Raw genomic sequence first — 15163 nt, 5'->3', positions numbered from 1 at the left:
AACCAAAGCTGGAGGCATCACCATCCTGGACTTTATAGCCTGTACTACAAAGCTGTAATCATCAAGACAGTCTGGTACTGGCACAAAAACAGACACATAGACCAATGGAATAGCATAGAGACCCCAGAAAGGGACCCACAAACGTATGGCGAACTCATCTTCGGCAAAGCAAGAAAGAGTATCCGATGGAAAAAAGACAGTCTCTTCAGACACACATTTTTAATGCATTGGCAGGAACTAGGGGAGCCCCCAGGAGGGGTAGTCTTGTGGGGCCAGGGGAAGTTTCCCAGAGGAAGTAGCCGTAAGGAGATAGCCAGAAGAATTAGTCAGACAAAGGGGAGGAGGGGTGGAAATGTAAGTAGAGGAAACCGGGTGTGCCAAGGCCAGGGGCAAGAGTGAGTACATTCAGGGGACTGGCTGGAGGGTGAAGTGTGGTGTGGGAGGCGGATAAGGGAGAAGAGGAAAGGACGGGCAGGAGCCACATCCCAAGAAGCTTCATTGGGTGAAGTATGGAGGAGCTGTGCGCCCTGATGGCCGTGAGCGGCTACCGAAGGGTTTGCCTATCAGTTGTGTTCGCACAGTGTGATGAGTTTGCAGGAAGGAGCGTTGCAGGAATCTTCACGAGAATGGTCTGAGCTCATGTAGGGCCAACGAGGATGAGAGGGGCAGGTGGAGTCAAGAGATATTTGACATCTTTGGAGGTTTTTCCTTGTACAGCTCTCTCTGGCACTCTGTCCTGTGAAGTCTAGCTACTGTGGTCTCTTCAACTCAGGGAGGCTGCCTGGCCCTGCCCAGTCCCCCTCTGGCCCTCTGGCCTGGACACGGCTCCTCGGGGAACATTGTCCTTTGTTACTGACGTCCAGTATCTTGGAACGCTCGTGTTTTGGTTGTTTTAGGGGGAAAGTAAATCCTGTCTCTGTTTCGCTCTCTTGACTGGAGGTAAAATTCCTGTTTCATTTTTTATCCGAGAATTATTTAAAAAAAAAAAAAAAGTTGAAAGATTTCTGGATGAAATTTTGTTTTCTGTTGTTAATGTCAATTTTAATTGCTATTATTCTTATTACTGTGACAGAAAATGTTTTCTGTTCTATTGCTACTTTTTCAGATTTAAAAAGATGTAATTTCAGGCTTACTATGTGGTCAATTTTCTGATTTGAATTAAAAAAAAATTTTTTTTAACGTTTATTTATTTTTGAGACAGAGAGAGACAGAGCATGAACAGGGGAGGGTCAGAGAGAGGGAGACACAGAATCTGAAACAGGCTCCAGGCTCTGAGCTGTCAGCACAGAGCCCGACGCAGGGCTCAAACTCACGGACCGCGAGATCCTGACCTGAGCCGAAGTCGGCCGCTCAACCGACTGAGCCACCCAGGCGCCCCGAATGACACAGGTTTGAACGGCATGAGTCCGCTTGTATGCAGATTCTTTCCGATACAGTACAGTACTGTAAATGTATTATCTCCTCCTTATGATTTTTCTTAAACATTTAATTAAAAAAAATGAGTATACTTGACATAGAATGTTACATTAGTTTCAGGTGTACAACACACTGATTCAACAAATCTATACATTATACTCGGTTCACCACAAGTGTATCATTGCAATATCATTGACTATATTCCTTACGCTGTGCCTTTTACTCCCACGGCTTATTCCATACCTGGAAGCCTGTATTTCCCACTCCCCTCCCCCCCATTTCGCCCCTCGGCCTCCCTCCCTCTGGCAACCCTCAGTTTGTTCAATAATGACCTTTTAAAAAAGATGTTTATTTATTTTTGAGAGAGAGAGAGAGCAGGGGAGCGGCAGAGAGAGAGGGAGACCCAGAATCTGGAGCAGGCTCCGGGTTCTGAGTTGTCAGCACAGAGTGTGGGGCTCGAACCTGTGAACTGCAAGATTGTGACTTGAGCTGAAGTCGTATGCTTAACCGACTGAGCCACCCAGGCGCCCCTAGATGCTCATGTTTCTAATTGTCTTATAATTTTAATGATTTTTTTAAAAGAAAAAATTTGCTTTAAAACATTGAAAGGATTCCTTTTTCTGTCTCCAAACTGTCACACCCATCTAGAGACTAGTTCAAGTTTAGCTTACAGAACATTGAGGCGTTCCAAATGTGCTTCAGGTCACTCGATTTGGAAGTTTCTCTGGTGATGGTGCAGGAAACCAGTTGTGCTGGTTGGTCCCGTCTTGTGCCAAAGAGTTCAAATGTGTCTGGTGAACTGGTGGAAGGTCTCTGGGGAGAGAATTCATCTGAAGGAAGCATCAGGAACCAGCCCTGACAGCTTAATGTGGTCATGATACTCCTTGGGGGGGGAGGGGGGGCACAGCAATTTTGAGTGCTGTGTGGCTACTGTCCCTCAGATTTGGCTCCTGGCTCACTCTTGATTTGAATGAAAACTGGGATGGCAGATTCCTTTCCAAATTCTTAAAAAAAATTTTTTTTTTAAATATTTTATTTATTTTTGAGACAGAGAGAGACAGTGTGTGCATGGGGGAGGGACAGACAGAGAGGGAGACAGAATCCAAAGCAGGCTCCAGGCTCTGAGCTGTCGGCGCGATGCAGGGCTCGAACCCACGAACCGTGAGATCACGACCTGAGCCAAAGTCTGACGCTTAACTGATGGAGCCACCCAGCGCCCCGTCCCCCCAGATTCTGTAAGACGTTTGGGGACTCATCAGAGTTGGTACCCCTGTAGCAGAGTGTGACGCTGAGTGGGGTGGGGAGAGCTGGGCACTCTCTGCCAGCCCCTTGGCTAGAACTGGGTGAGCAGGGCAGGGGAGGGGGCTGGGTTCGGTAAGTGCAGTGTTATCCCAGGGGACCCTCCAACTGGGGGAGGGGAGAAGCCCTCACACACCAACCAGACCCTCATCCCACTTGTAACTGAGCCCATCTGGGACGGCCCCCTGGGACTTAAGCTCCTTGATGGGGGCAGAGAAGCTCAGAACCTAACTTGCTTTATTCTCGAGGAGACCCTCAGAGAAAGTTATCATCCCACCTTCCATGGGAGAGAACAGAGGTCCAATAGAAGGAAGAGTCAGCAAGAGTTTCTCTCCATGCAAAGCCATGGTCCTCTCACTCCCACACTGCCTCCCACACAAAAGGGAATTCGGGGGGAAGGCTGACGGCTAATTCTGAGTCAGGGACCTGCCAGGGACTGCACAGGTGTTGCTCATCTTAACCTCTGCAGACACCTATGAAGGAACTGTCGTGGGCTGAATGTTTGTGTCCCCCCCACCCACCGCCGTTCATAGGTGGAAATCCTAACCCCATTGTGATGGGCTTAGGAGGTGGGGCCCTTGAGAGGTGATATTAAGTCATGAGGGTAGAGCCCTCATGAAAAGGATTAGTGTCCTTATTAAAAAGACCCTAGGGGGGTGCCTGGGTGGCTCAGTCCGTTAAGCATCCGACTTCAGCTCAGGTCACAATCTCGAGGTCCGTGAGTTCGAGCCCTGCATTGGGCTCTGGGCTGATGGCTCAGAGCCTGGAGCCTGCTTCCGATTCTGTCTCCCTCTCTCTCTGCCCCTCCCTGTTCATGCTTTGTCTCTCTCTGTCTCAAAAATAAATAAAGGTTAAAAAAAAATTAAAAAAAAAAAAGACCCTAGGGAGCTCCCTCACCCCTCGCACCCCTTCCACCCTTTGAGGACACAGTAGGAAGTTGCCAGGAAGATCTGCACCTTGATCTTGAACTTCCCAGCTTGCAGAACTGTGAGAGAGAAATTTTGGTTTTTCAAGCCACTTACTTAGTTTACGGCATTTTTGTTATAGCAGCCTGAAGGGACTAAGGGAAGTAACCTGTAACCTTATTCTACAGATAGGGAAACAGGCTCAGTTTTTGCTGACCCCAAAGCCTGCAGTGTGGGTCACAGTTTTTCATCGAGGGGCCCTTGGGTGGCTCAGTCAGTTAAGCCTCCGGCTCAGGCTCAGGTCATGATCCCACAGTTCATGAGTTCAAGCCCCACATCAGGCTCACTGCTGTAAGCGCAGAGCCTGCTTCGGATCCTCTGTCCCCCTCCCTCTCTGCCCCTCCCCTGCTCACACGTGCATGTGCTCTCTCTCTCTCTCTCTCTCTCTCAAAAATAAAATACAGAGTAAAAAAAAATTTTTTTTCACTGCAAAAAACTTGGATGTGATTCATGGTTCAGGAGAAGAAGTGTCTTTGGATTTTCCTTTCAGGGTCAGAGAATCGGTTTGGTTCTTTCTCATTTAGGGTTCAGAATTTCGTTTGAATCCTTGGCCCTGGGAACCTCTGGTCCTTCATAAGTCTTAAGTTCAAAGGCAAAAAGGGGGTGTGGGGCACTTGGGCCTCTGGAGGCAGTAAGCTTTTGGTCTGGCCGTGGCTCTGGGAGGGTGATGGCTGGCGTCCACTGAGCTGGCTGATGGCTGTGGGGTGTGAAAGCTGAGCTAATGACTAAAAGTGGATGTGGGAAAATAAAAATGAATTTTGCTTGGACTCATTTTTATCAGGCAGCTTCTCGTTCAGGGTGATGTTTCGCAGACACAGGCAGGCGGGGCCCCAGCTAGTGCGGGGCAGTGGCAGACAGCTGTGCCTTCTCTGCTTTTTCCAGTCGAGGGCGAGGGCTGTGCCAGGAGGCGCTTCTCAGCCAGGCCCCCTTCGGCACCTCCACGGGTCTGACTCAGAAGGTGGGGCGAGATGCCAGAGGCCTGGCACCTTTTGCACAGGCCTGGGCAAAACATGTGAGGCCAAGTGTTTATAGCAGTGTGAACCTGGAAATGACCCAAATGCCTAGTAGTCAGAGGGGTGAGGGAAGACAAAAGTATTCTAGCACCTACTATGTGGTCTTACCGTGCGTGACTGTGCTGATCTCTACTTCGTGGATGAAAACCATGGTTGGGCTGGGGGCTGGGGGAGCATCGCCAAAAAGAGATCGAGAACTCTAGTCTAGGGCAGCTAAGAAGGCATCCCCGTGCGCCAGTCTCTTGTGCTGAGAAATTTACAAAGGGCATTCCATTTAACTTTCAACAACCTCTGGAGAAGTAGATATTAGCACCTACATTTTAGTAGAAACGGGGGCTCAAAGATAAATGATTTTCGGGGCGCCTGGGTGGCTCCGTCGGTCAAGCGCCGGACTTCGGCTCAGGTCATGATCTCACGGTTCGTGAGTTCTAGCCCCGCGTCGGGCTCTGTGCTGACGGATTCTGTGTCTCCGTCTCTCTCTGTTCCTCCCCCCACTCTGTGTGTGTGTCTCTCTCTCTCAAAAATAAACATTAAAAAAAAAAAGATTAAGTGATTATTTACTTATTTATTTTTACCATGCTTCAATAGTCAATACGTTCACAGTAACATAGCAGGAAACCGTTTACGATGGGTGATTTTCTTAAGGCCACAATGTATGTGAACCGGCAGAGCCAGGATTCGAACCTAAATTTTGTAAAGCTCCTCAGCCTGGACTCCGTGCAAGACCGCACGGGTTCATATCCCGGCCTTTCTACTTACTGGCTCTGCGTACCAGGGAAATCACTAAGTCTCTTTCATCCTTAATAAAATGGGGGAGTGGGTGACAATTCCTGCCTCTCTGGGCTGTGGGGAGAACAAAAGGAGTTAAAACAAGTAAACCACCCTGGGATTGACGCACTCAATAAATGTTGGTTCCTGTTATTGTTGTCATTACTGCTTACGTCTCTCAGACACTTTCGTGGCCCTAGGGATCATCTTTACATTGATGGAAACAGACCAGTACCGAAGGTTTCCTTGACTTGAAATCCTGGAGCCAATTTGATAAAAATAGCTTTTGCATATCCCAAACCTGGAGAAATAGCTAGACTATGCCCCCTTCCCCAGGCCAGTGGAGATTCTGTGTATCCAGGCCAGTGGGGCAGTGAGACGAGGGTGCTTGATGATAAGGGGATTGGGTCAGAGGCCTCACGCTGTCTCTGGAAGAAATGAAAGGGAAGTTGAGTTTGAAGGGACCTGGTGGGTCCTGAGAGGGAGCTCTGCTGTGGTTGAAAATCGTGTCAAATTTTCGTTTATCCTTTGGCTTATGCTCTTTAGGGTTGGTTTGACGAGGTTCTCCTTAGAGGCAGGGAATGGATGGAACGTTCGAGCCTGATGGACTTTCTCCTCCATTTCCCTAGTGCTTTGAAATATTAACCCATTTCATGCTATAGTGGGTTCCGAAGGCGGGTCACCGACTCCGGTATTGTGGAGGGGAGGGGCCCACTCGTGTGTCCACAGCCTGACCCTCGTCGAAGGCTGTGACCCTGAGTGTAAAACCCCGAATCTTCCAACCCAGTCAAGGAGTCCCCGCCTCCTCCAACTCCTCTAAAATTTCCCCGGTGACAGAAAATTAGGATCTGTGTAGACACTATCCGTGTGCACCAACGTCCAATTTTCCTCCCCTCTGGGTGCCCAGAGGGTTGTATTTCAGTTGGGTGGGGCTCTGGCCAGCGGGCTGTGAGAGGAAAGCATGTGTGTAACTTGTGGGCTGAAGTACTGGGGAGCAGGCAAACCACCCTTCAGCTCCTTTCCTGGGAGAGACAACTGAGGAGACTGTGTGTTACCCAGGGGGCAGCTCTAGGATGGAGAGGCCTCCTCCCACCCCATCCCCGAGTGCCTGAGCTGGGCAGAGCGCCGCCGTGCCCCCAGCTCTCCCAGGACGGGCGCACGAGCCACAAAGGAATTTGGGTGAAGCCACCGAGACTTGGGGGCATCCACAGCTTAATCTAGCTAACCTCACACTTTCTGGGGTCTCTCCCTAAGAGCACAGCCTGAAGTGTGTCCACTGAGCCCTGCCCACACATACCTCTCCAAGGGGTGGCAAAAGCCGGGGCACATGTGCGTTTGGCTGGGCTCAATGCATCTGGGTTTCTGCTCTGTGCTTCTGCCACATGTCAAATCTGGTGTGTGCCCTTGCCTTTTGCTCACTAGGGAAGCAATGATGTTACCTTTCTTTGTTTCCTTAAAAAGTTTTTTTAGGGGCGCCTCGGTGGCTCAGTCGGTTAAGCTGCCAACTTCGGCTCAGGTCACGATCTTGCGGTCCGTGAGTTTGAGCCCCGCGTCGGGCTCTGTGCCGACCGCTCAGAGCCTGGAGCCTGTTTCGGATTCTGTGTCTCCCTCTCTCTCTGACCCTTCCCCATTCATGCTCTGTCTCTCTCTGTCTCAAAAATAAATAAACGTTAAAAAAAAATTAAAAAAAAAGTTTTTTAAAAAACATTTTTATTTATTTTTGAGAGACAGAGGGAGGCAGAGCATGGGCGGGGGAGGGGCAGAGAGAGAGAGAGACACAGAATCCGAAGCAGGCTCCAGGCTCTGAGCCATCAGCGCAGAGCCCGACGCGGGGCTCGAACTTATCAACTGTGAGATCATGACCTGAGCCGAATTTGGATGGTCAACCGACTGAGCCACCCAGGCGCCCCATCTTTGTTTTCCTTTTTAAAATTAATTTTTATCGGGGCAAAACGAGTACCTGATTGAAAAATTAAAATAAGACAGTATTACACCCTTTACCTCTGAAGCCACCTTCCTAGAGTCAAACTGTTTAAGCTCTTCAAACCTTCCTTTTGTGTTTTCTATCATATTTCTAAATAACCTGTTCATAATGCTATTTCTTGATTAACATTTTTTTTTATGTTATCTACTGACCCCCTGCTAAAAAGAATGTCACTTTTTCCCCAGCCCTGGAAACTCCCCATGCATTCACTTCTGCTCTCTTCAGGCTACTAATGTAGTTATATTATGACTTTTGATTGAACCAACATCCAGTGTTTGCCTATATATGACTATGTAAATATTGTCCATGGCAGGATCACAGGAGGTAAAATGATGATTTTTTTTTTTAATTTTCTTTCCTTCGGGTTTTTATTTAAATTCCAGTTAGTTAACATACAGTGCAATATTAGTTTCAGGTGTAGAATTTAGCGATTCAACTCTTGCATCAACACTTGAACGAGACAGAGACAACGTGAGTGGGGAGGAGCAGAGAGAGAGGGAGAGAGAGAGAATCTCAAGCAGACTCTGCATTGTTGGTACACAGTCCGATGCAGGGCTTGATCTCAGGAACTGTGAGATCATGACCTGAGCCAAAACCAAGAGTCGGACGCTTAACCGACTCAGCCACTCAGGCACCCCAGTTTGCCTCTCTTTTTTCCCCCCATGTTCATTTGTTTTGTTTCTTAAATACCACACATGAGTGAAATCTTAGCTCTAGCTCCCAGCCATGTCATTGTAAATGGCAAGACTTCATTCTTTTTGATGGCTGAGTAATATTCCATCACACACACACACACACACACACACACACACACACACACCCCCCACATCTTCTTTATTCATCAGTCAATGAACATTTGGGCTGTTTTCATAATTTAGCTACTGTTGATAATGCTGCTAGAAACATTGGAGTGCATGTATCCCTTTGAATCAGTATTTTTGTACCCTTTGGTGAATACCTAGTAGTGCAATTGCTGGATGGTAGAGTAGTTCTGCTTTTAACTTTTTGAGGAACCTCCACACTGGTTTTCCAGAGTGACCGCACCAGTTGGCATTCCCAAGAGTGTAAGAAGGTTCCCCTTTCTTTGCATCCTCACCACACCTGTTGTCTCCTGTGTTGCTAATTTTAGCCATTCTGACCGGTGTGAGGTGATCTCTCACTGTGGTTTTGATTTGTATTTCCCTGATGATGAGTGATACCGATCATCTTTCCATGTGTCTGTTAGCCCTCTGGTGTCTTCTTTGGAAAAGCGTCTATTCATGTCTTCTGCCCATTTTTTAACTGGATTATTTGCAATGATTACATTTTACTTCTTACACAACATGGTAGAAACAACGTTGTGTTCACCCTACTGTTTTCCATTCTGGGGAACAAAGGAGTTTACGTTTCCCAGCCTCCTTTGCAGTTCAACTGAGACCATGTGACCACATTCTGGCCAACAAAAATGCAAGAGGACAGGATATGGCCCTTTCAGGCCGACGCAGCCCAAAGCCTTCTGCACACTGTGGCTCTCCCCCTCCAGGAGGCTTGGGGGGGGGGAGGGGAAGGACTCCAAGGGTGGACTTGCAAGATGGAAGCAGCCTGGGCTCCGGAGTCACCTCTTGGAGGGGAGCCAACAACCAGCGTCAGCCACTGGGATTTCAAGACCTGTCTGTTGTGGCAGCTACCATGAATACCTAATACTTTCAGCCTTTAAGAAGTATTCTCTAGTTTGCTTATTATACTTCTTATTTATTTATTTATTAAAAAAAATTTTTTTTTCAACGTTTTATTTTATTTTTGGGACAGAGAGAGACAGAGCATGAACGGGGGAGGGGCAGAGAGAGAGGGACACACAGAATCGGAAACAGGCTCCAGGCTCCGAGCCATCAGCCCAGAGCCCGACGCGGGGCTCGAACTCACAGACCTCACAGACCGCGAGATCGTGACCTGGCTGAAGTCGGACGCTTAACTGACTGCGCCACCCAGGCGCCCCGCTTATTATACTTCTAATCATCCTAATTCATCCCCATACTCTCCCACAGAATTATAGACCTCCTCTCAGTAAGGCCAAACACCCAGCTTCTTCAGTTGTGCCCCCAGCCCTATGCCCCTGACTAATCCTCATGCCTGCTGACGGGACCTCAGGTTTTTCTCAGCCTGATGGGGATGTGGAAGGATGGTTGGAGAGGAAATAGCGGTCTTACTTAATGGTTAAGAGGTCAAGCTCTTCAGGTTTAGTGGCCCTGTGACTTTGGGCAATTTCCCTAACCTCTCTAAGACTTATCACCTTCATCTGAAAAATGGAGAGTAACCTCAACTTCATAGGACTTTTGCAAGGGCTAAATGAGATGATACTTGTAAAGGGCTCTCAGCACAATTTCTGGCAGAGAAGGTATGCTGATAAAAGCCAGTGACGATTATTATTAAGATGAAAAAAGATGCTCTGAGGAATGACTGGCCTTCCCAAGCGCCAGTAATTCAACCTGCAAGTGAGTTCTTCATGGTCCCACCTATAGGCAACTGCTCCCCAATTCTAGAGAGCAACCAGGGAGGGACAAAGAGGGAGAGGTCTGTCCCAGGGTGTGACAGCAGGAGCCTCCCCAGGGACTGGGGCCACATGCTGGCCATCTTCCTTGATCTTCTCAGCATGAGCTGAGCTGAGACTCCCTGAAGGTCCTTGGGTACCCCCACTTCCCTACTCTCTCCCACCCCCTTGGGTTAGGAAATGTGCTGCTTGGTCTCCTTCCTTCCCTCAGGGTGGAGATGGCTGCTAAATAATTCACTGCAAATGTTTATTGAGTGCCTACTGCATGCCAGGCATTGGGCTGGGCAATGGATTATAAGAGTGAACAAACAGACTGCCATTAAAGAGTTTCTAATTAAGTGGGAGAGACAGATGGTGAATAAATGTACAAATATACACTGGAGGCAGGGCTAGAAAGGAATACCATGGAGTCCTGGGAGGGAATATTTAGGGTGAGCCACTTCACATAGGGTAGTCAGGGAGGTCGCTGGGAGGTGACGGACACCAGGAGGTGACAAATACCTAGAATGACCAGGCAACTGGGGAAGAGCATGTACCAAGGTATCGAGGAGGGAGAGCCCTTGGCTTGTTGATACCCCTTGTTGGCAGAGGCCCAAGGGACAGTAAAATTCTATGATCAGCAGGGAGGCTCATAGAGAGCCTAGTAGACCACAATAAGGGGTTAGGGTTTTAGTCAAGTGGCAAACAGAGAAGCCCTGACTGGTTTAGCGCAGGGGACCGACATGATCAGATTTGTGTTTTATCAACGTTTATTTATTTTTTGGACAGAGAGAGACAGAGCATGAACGGGGGAAGGGCAGAGAGAGAGGGAGACACAGAATCGGAAACAGGCTCCAGGCTCTGAGCCATCAGCCCAGAGCCCGACGCGGGGCTCGAACTCACGGACCGCAAGATCGTGACCTGAGCTGAAGTCGGACGCTTAACCGACTGCGCCACCCAGGCGCCCCAGATTTGTGTTTTAAAAAGGTCGCTTTACTTTGGCTACCAAACACTTCCTCTGTGCCTCAATTATCATGGGAGCCCAAGGTCGGAGAAGCAGAGAGGGGAAGGGAAGGAAGGACCACGAGGCCTTAGCAACTTGACTGTGGCCAATTGATTTTAGTTGCCACATCTTTTGTTCTCATCCTTGGGTGTCACCATGGCAACATAACTGGACAAACGTTTCAGGCTTTAAAAAAAAAAAAGTCTGTCTGTCTATGTGTCCAAGCGAAGGCAAATATAGAGGTCTTCCCCGTGAAACCTCTTCTCCCCACACACCTGGAGACCTTCCTGGATTTGAAGCTTAGCCGGTTTCTATTTACAGGGGGAACTGTGTTGTATGACAGCAAGTAATAATTAGCCTTGAAACTCCTTTCTCACTTAACGCCCTGGAGAATGTCTGTGTCAGACTGAGCCAAACTGCACATGGCACTTGGATAAACACGGCCAGAAGTACAAAATCAAAGGCCTCTTTTGTGGCTCACCTGGGCCTACTTGTCTTGCATTAGAGTAGCACTCAAAGATCGTCAGGAAGAAACCTTCAGAGTCCACTGCTCAGCCCGCGCAGGGTTAATGTTCCCTCCTCGACACTCATTGGACATACCTCCGTGATGACATTTATATGCTTTATTCATTTGCTGGGTCATTCCCCAGCCATTAAACACCCTGCCCTTCGCATATTGGCCTGGGCACGGGGACAGAGTGTTCAACAAGTCAAGGCCCTGAGCACATGGGCTTATATCATAATAAGGGAAGACGGACAATAGTCCAGTAAACAGAAGGCTGAGAAAGATCACTGCAGTCACAGGTTCTCGAAGTAGAGATTAGACAGTAGTGGTACCTCGGAGGTGGGAGGGGTGTTCTTCTCTAGTCCGGTTAACAGCGAAGGCCTCTTGCTATTTCTTGGATATGCCACCTTCATTCTCTCGTTGGGGCCTTTTGACTCACTGTTGCCCTTGTCTGGAAAGTTCTCCCTGCCTTTCCCATGGCTGCCTCCTTTGGATCATTTAGGAGTCAGCTCAAAAGTCACCTTTTCAGAGAGGGCCCCTTTGACCACCTTAACCAAAGTAACTTTTATTTATTCCTTTGATTGTCTATGTTCTGCCTCGGTCCACTGGAAATACAGGCTCTTTGGAGGACAGGAGCTTTGATTTGTGGGCTGTTGGTTTCAGCTATGGCTTACTCAGGAAAACAGGGGCCGTGCTCTAGATTCCACATGTGAAGGGTTTTAATTCATGGGATTAGAGGCTCACACCACTGTAGGGAGGCCCATAGGGTGTCAAGACCATGGAGGCATTGGTGGTCTCAGCTTGCCACAGGAAAGTGGGTGGTTCTCAAGAGCTCACCTAGAGCCCACCGTGAATTTCGAGAAATGTTGGAATTGGTTGTCAAGTATCTCAATCTGTTGTGACAAGGAAAGTAATCAAAAACAATTTTTTTAAATATTTATTTTTGAGAGAGGGGGTGGGGTAGGGGCAGAGATGGGGCTGGGACAGAGGATCCGAAGCGGGCTCTCTGTTCTCAACGTGGAGCTTGAACTCATGAACTGTGAGATCGTGACCTGAGCCGAAGTCGGATGCTCAACCGACTGAGCGACCCAGGCACCCCGGAAAATTAAGAGCCTGCCCAGAAGCTGCTGTGAATCTTAAAGAACTTTCCAGAAAGCAGCTGCTGGCTAGCTCACCTACCTACAAGTAATTTGCAGGCATTTATCCGGAAGTTGCTGTAAACGTGATGTCCCCCATCTGCCTGCAAGCACTCCAGAGGCAAATGTCTTCTCTTTTGACTTCCAAATCTCCTCTGCATACCTCTCATTGATAGTATCTAAGCCAGAAACATAGAGGGGAGGAGATGCTGGGAGATAAGGTCCTGGCTTTCCCTCTGTAGAGGAGACTATAAGGGGGTGGCCATGATACCAGATTGAAAAGACACAACATGATGTGCTCCTTTATCACCTGCGTCTAGAACAACGCTTGACACATAGCAGGGGCTCAGGTCATAGTTGAATGATCGAAAGACTATGTGCCTGGTCCTTGGTGGGGCAAGATTGAAACTCTCAGCTCTCTGACTCCAAAGCCCATGCAATCCTGTTCAAACACCAGCTGACTAAGTAAGCTACGACTTTGACCCAGGGATTGCTGGGTCAACTGGGATTGCTGACCATTGAGTCCCAGACAGGGTGTGCGCCACAAATATGCTAACAGAGCTATGCGTCTTAGGGAGCAGGAGCAGTGAGGGAGGCTGGAGAGCCCAGGGAGTTTTTGATCTATAGAGAGCAGGCTGACTCCACCACCAGTTCTGTGTGATCAATCCTCGAAAACTTCCTGGAGGTGATGACATTGTAGATTGCATTGGATGGAGAGACAGAAATACTGATGTTAAAAAAAAAAACTTTCCTACTGTACTATTTAAATGCATGTGAAATTTGCACGCTCTCCTGTAAGAGAGAGGGTTGCTTTAATACCAGAACAAGGCCTTTCTGCCCCATTTTGGAGTAACACTGATGCTCCGGGCGACGTGCAGGTTTGGAGTGAGAGCTGCAAGTATATCAGAACCCAGGAGTGGCTACTGTGGGGCCCAGGGCAAAATGAAAATGTGCTCAAAAATCGGAATTTTAAGATAGTCCCCGCGGACCGTTCAACCAACGGTGGGGCCCTTCTGAGCACAGGCCCTGTGTGACCCGTAACAAATTACCACAAACCATGTGGCTTACAATGATTCAACTTTGTTTTCTCATAGTTCTTGAGGCTAGAACCCTGAAACTGCGTCTCTCTCTCTCTCTCTCTCTTTCTGGGCTGGAATCAAGTTCTGGGCAGGACCGCACTCCCTCCTGGGGCTGGAGGGGAGAATCGTTTCTTGCCCCTTCCAGTTTGTGGAGCACCCCCCCCCCCCCCCCCCCCCCCCCCCGTGCGCCTTGGCTCGGGCCCCTTCCTCCATCATCTCACTTCCTGTTTCTGTTGTCACACCTCCTACTGCCTCTGTCGTCAAATCTGCTGCCACTGTGGTATAGGAAGATTGCATTTAGGACCCACCCCGGATAATCCGGGACATTCTCTAAATTCTTAATCATATCTGCCAACTCCCTTTCTCCCTAGAAGGTAATATTCACAGGTTCTGGGATTAGGACCTGAATGTCTTTCTGCTGACCATACATGCCCTTGCAGCCGGCCCTGTCAGGCTCATAGCTGGACCCTCTGGTTTGAAAGAGGCAGGTCGTGAGGCTCACAGCAGAAGGTGAGTGGCCTGCAGGTAGTGTCCCACAGAAGTGTGAGGAAGTTGGGGGAAATGCTGTCCCTTCGGGAAACACCAAGCCTGGAGCCTCCATACTGGTCCCGGGAGGAGGGGGCTGTGTCCGGTGGCCACGGGGGTCCAGAGATTCATGGTACTTGGGTTGCCCCAGATTAGGCTGCCAGCAAATAAAAGTATAAGACACCCAGATATTTTATCTGGCTGCCCCTGTCCCTGATTCTTGCTGCCACACCGTGCTGCCTTCCTCCAAGGGCTCTGCTCAGACTTAGCCTTCTGGGCCTTGCTGAGATCCTCGTCAGGATCTCAGGCCAGGTTAACACAAGCTGGTACGGAGGGTTCAAAGGCAGTCGGACACAGAGCTCCAAGGTGGCTCAGGAAGAGGCCTGGGGTTGCTGATCTTAAGTGAGAGAGCACTTCCTTACAGGGAGGGCAGAGCATTTCCCAGGTGATTGCTAACTGTCCTTTACCTTCACGTAGATGGGCTGTCCCCCGGCCCTGCGTCCTCGTGTGGTCCTTCGAGGGACACAGGCGACTCGTAAGTGCAGGATGCAGGGCTCATGGAGTAAACACCATGTGTCACTTCCTCTGCAAACATCGCACATCTGAGAAACTAATTTCCTTCTGCAGACACATCTTTCCCAGCTGTGCAGGCCCTCTGTGGGCTGGGGTCGGACTTAATAAAATAGAAGTGGTCAGGGCAGCTGGCTTTCAGTGGACTGAATGCCCCCAATATCGCACTTCACAGTCAGAACGTCCCTGTGCTTCCGGAGGATATGGATTTGAGGGCATGTCCAAGTTTACTTCCCTGAGAAGGAACGCAGAGAAACAGACCTAGAATAGTGATTGTAAGAAGCATCGCTATTTTTTTTTTAAAGTGTTTATTTAGTTTGAGAGAGCAAGAGTGTGGCGGGGGGAGGGGCAGCAAGAGAGACAGAGAATCCTGAGCAGGCTCCGCTCTGTCAGC

The 15163-nt window shown here is 49.0% G+C and overlaps 1 long non-coding RNA gene across 1 annotated transcript in view; it reads left to right on the top strand.

Annotated features, from left to right (window-relative positions):
* The first annotated feature begins 353 nt into the window (after positions 1-353).
* Positions 354-15163, top strand: part of LOC125152073 (uncharacterized) — a 156515-nt gene continuing 141705 nt past the window's right edge. The window contains exon 1 of the long non-coding RNA XR_007147039.1: positions 354-395. This is a non-coding gene — a long non-coding RNA (uncharacterized LOC125152073). The remainder of the gene's footprint in view (positions 396-15163) is intronic.

This window comes from Prionailurus viverrinus, chromosome E1 (genome assembly GCF_022837055.1).
Source record: "Prionailurus viverrinus isolate Anna chromosome E1, UM_Priviv_1.0, whole genome shotgun sequence".
Taxonomy (NCBI): domain Eukaryota; kingdom Metazoa; phylum Chordata; class Mammalia; order Carnivora; family Felidae; genus Prionailurus; species Prionailurus viverrinus.
The sequence above is the reverse complement of the archived record's forward strand: the minus strand, read 5'-3'. Positions and strand labels throughout refer to the sequence as shown.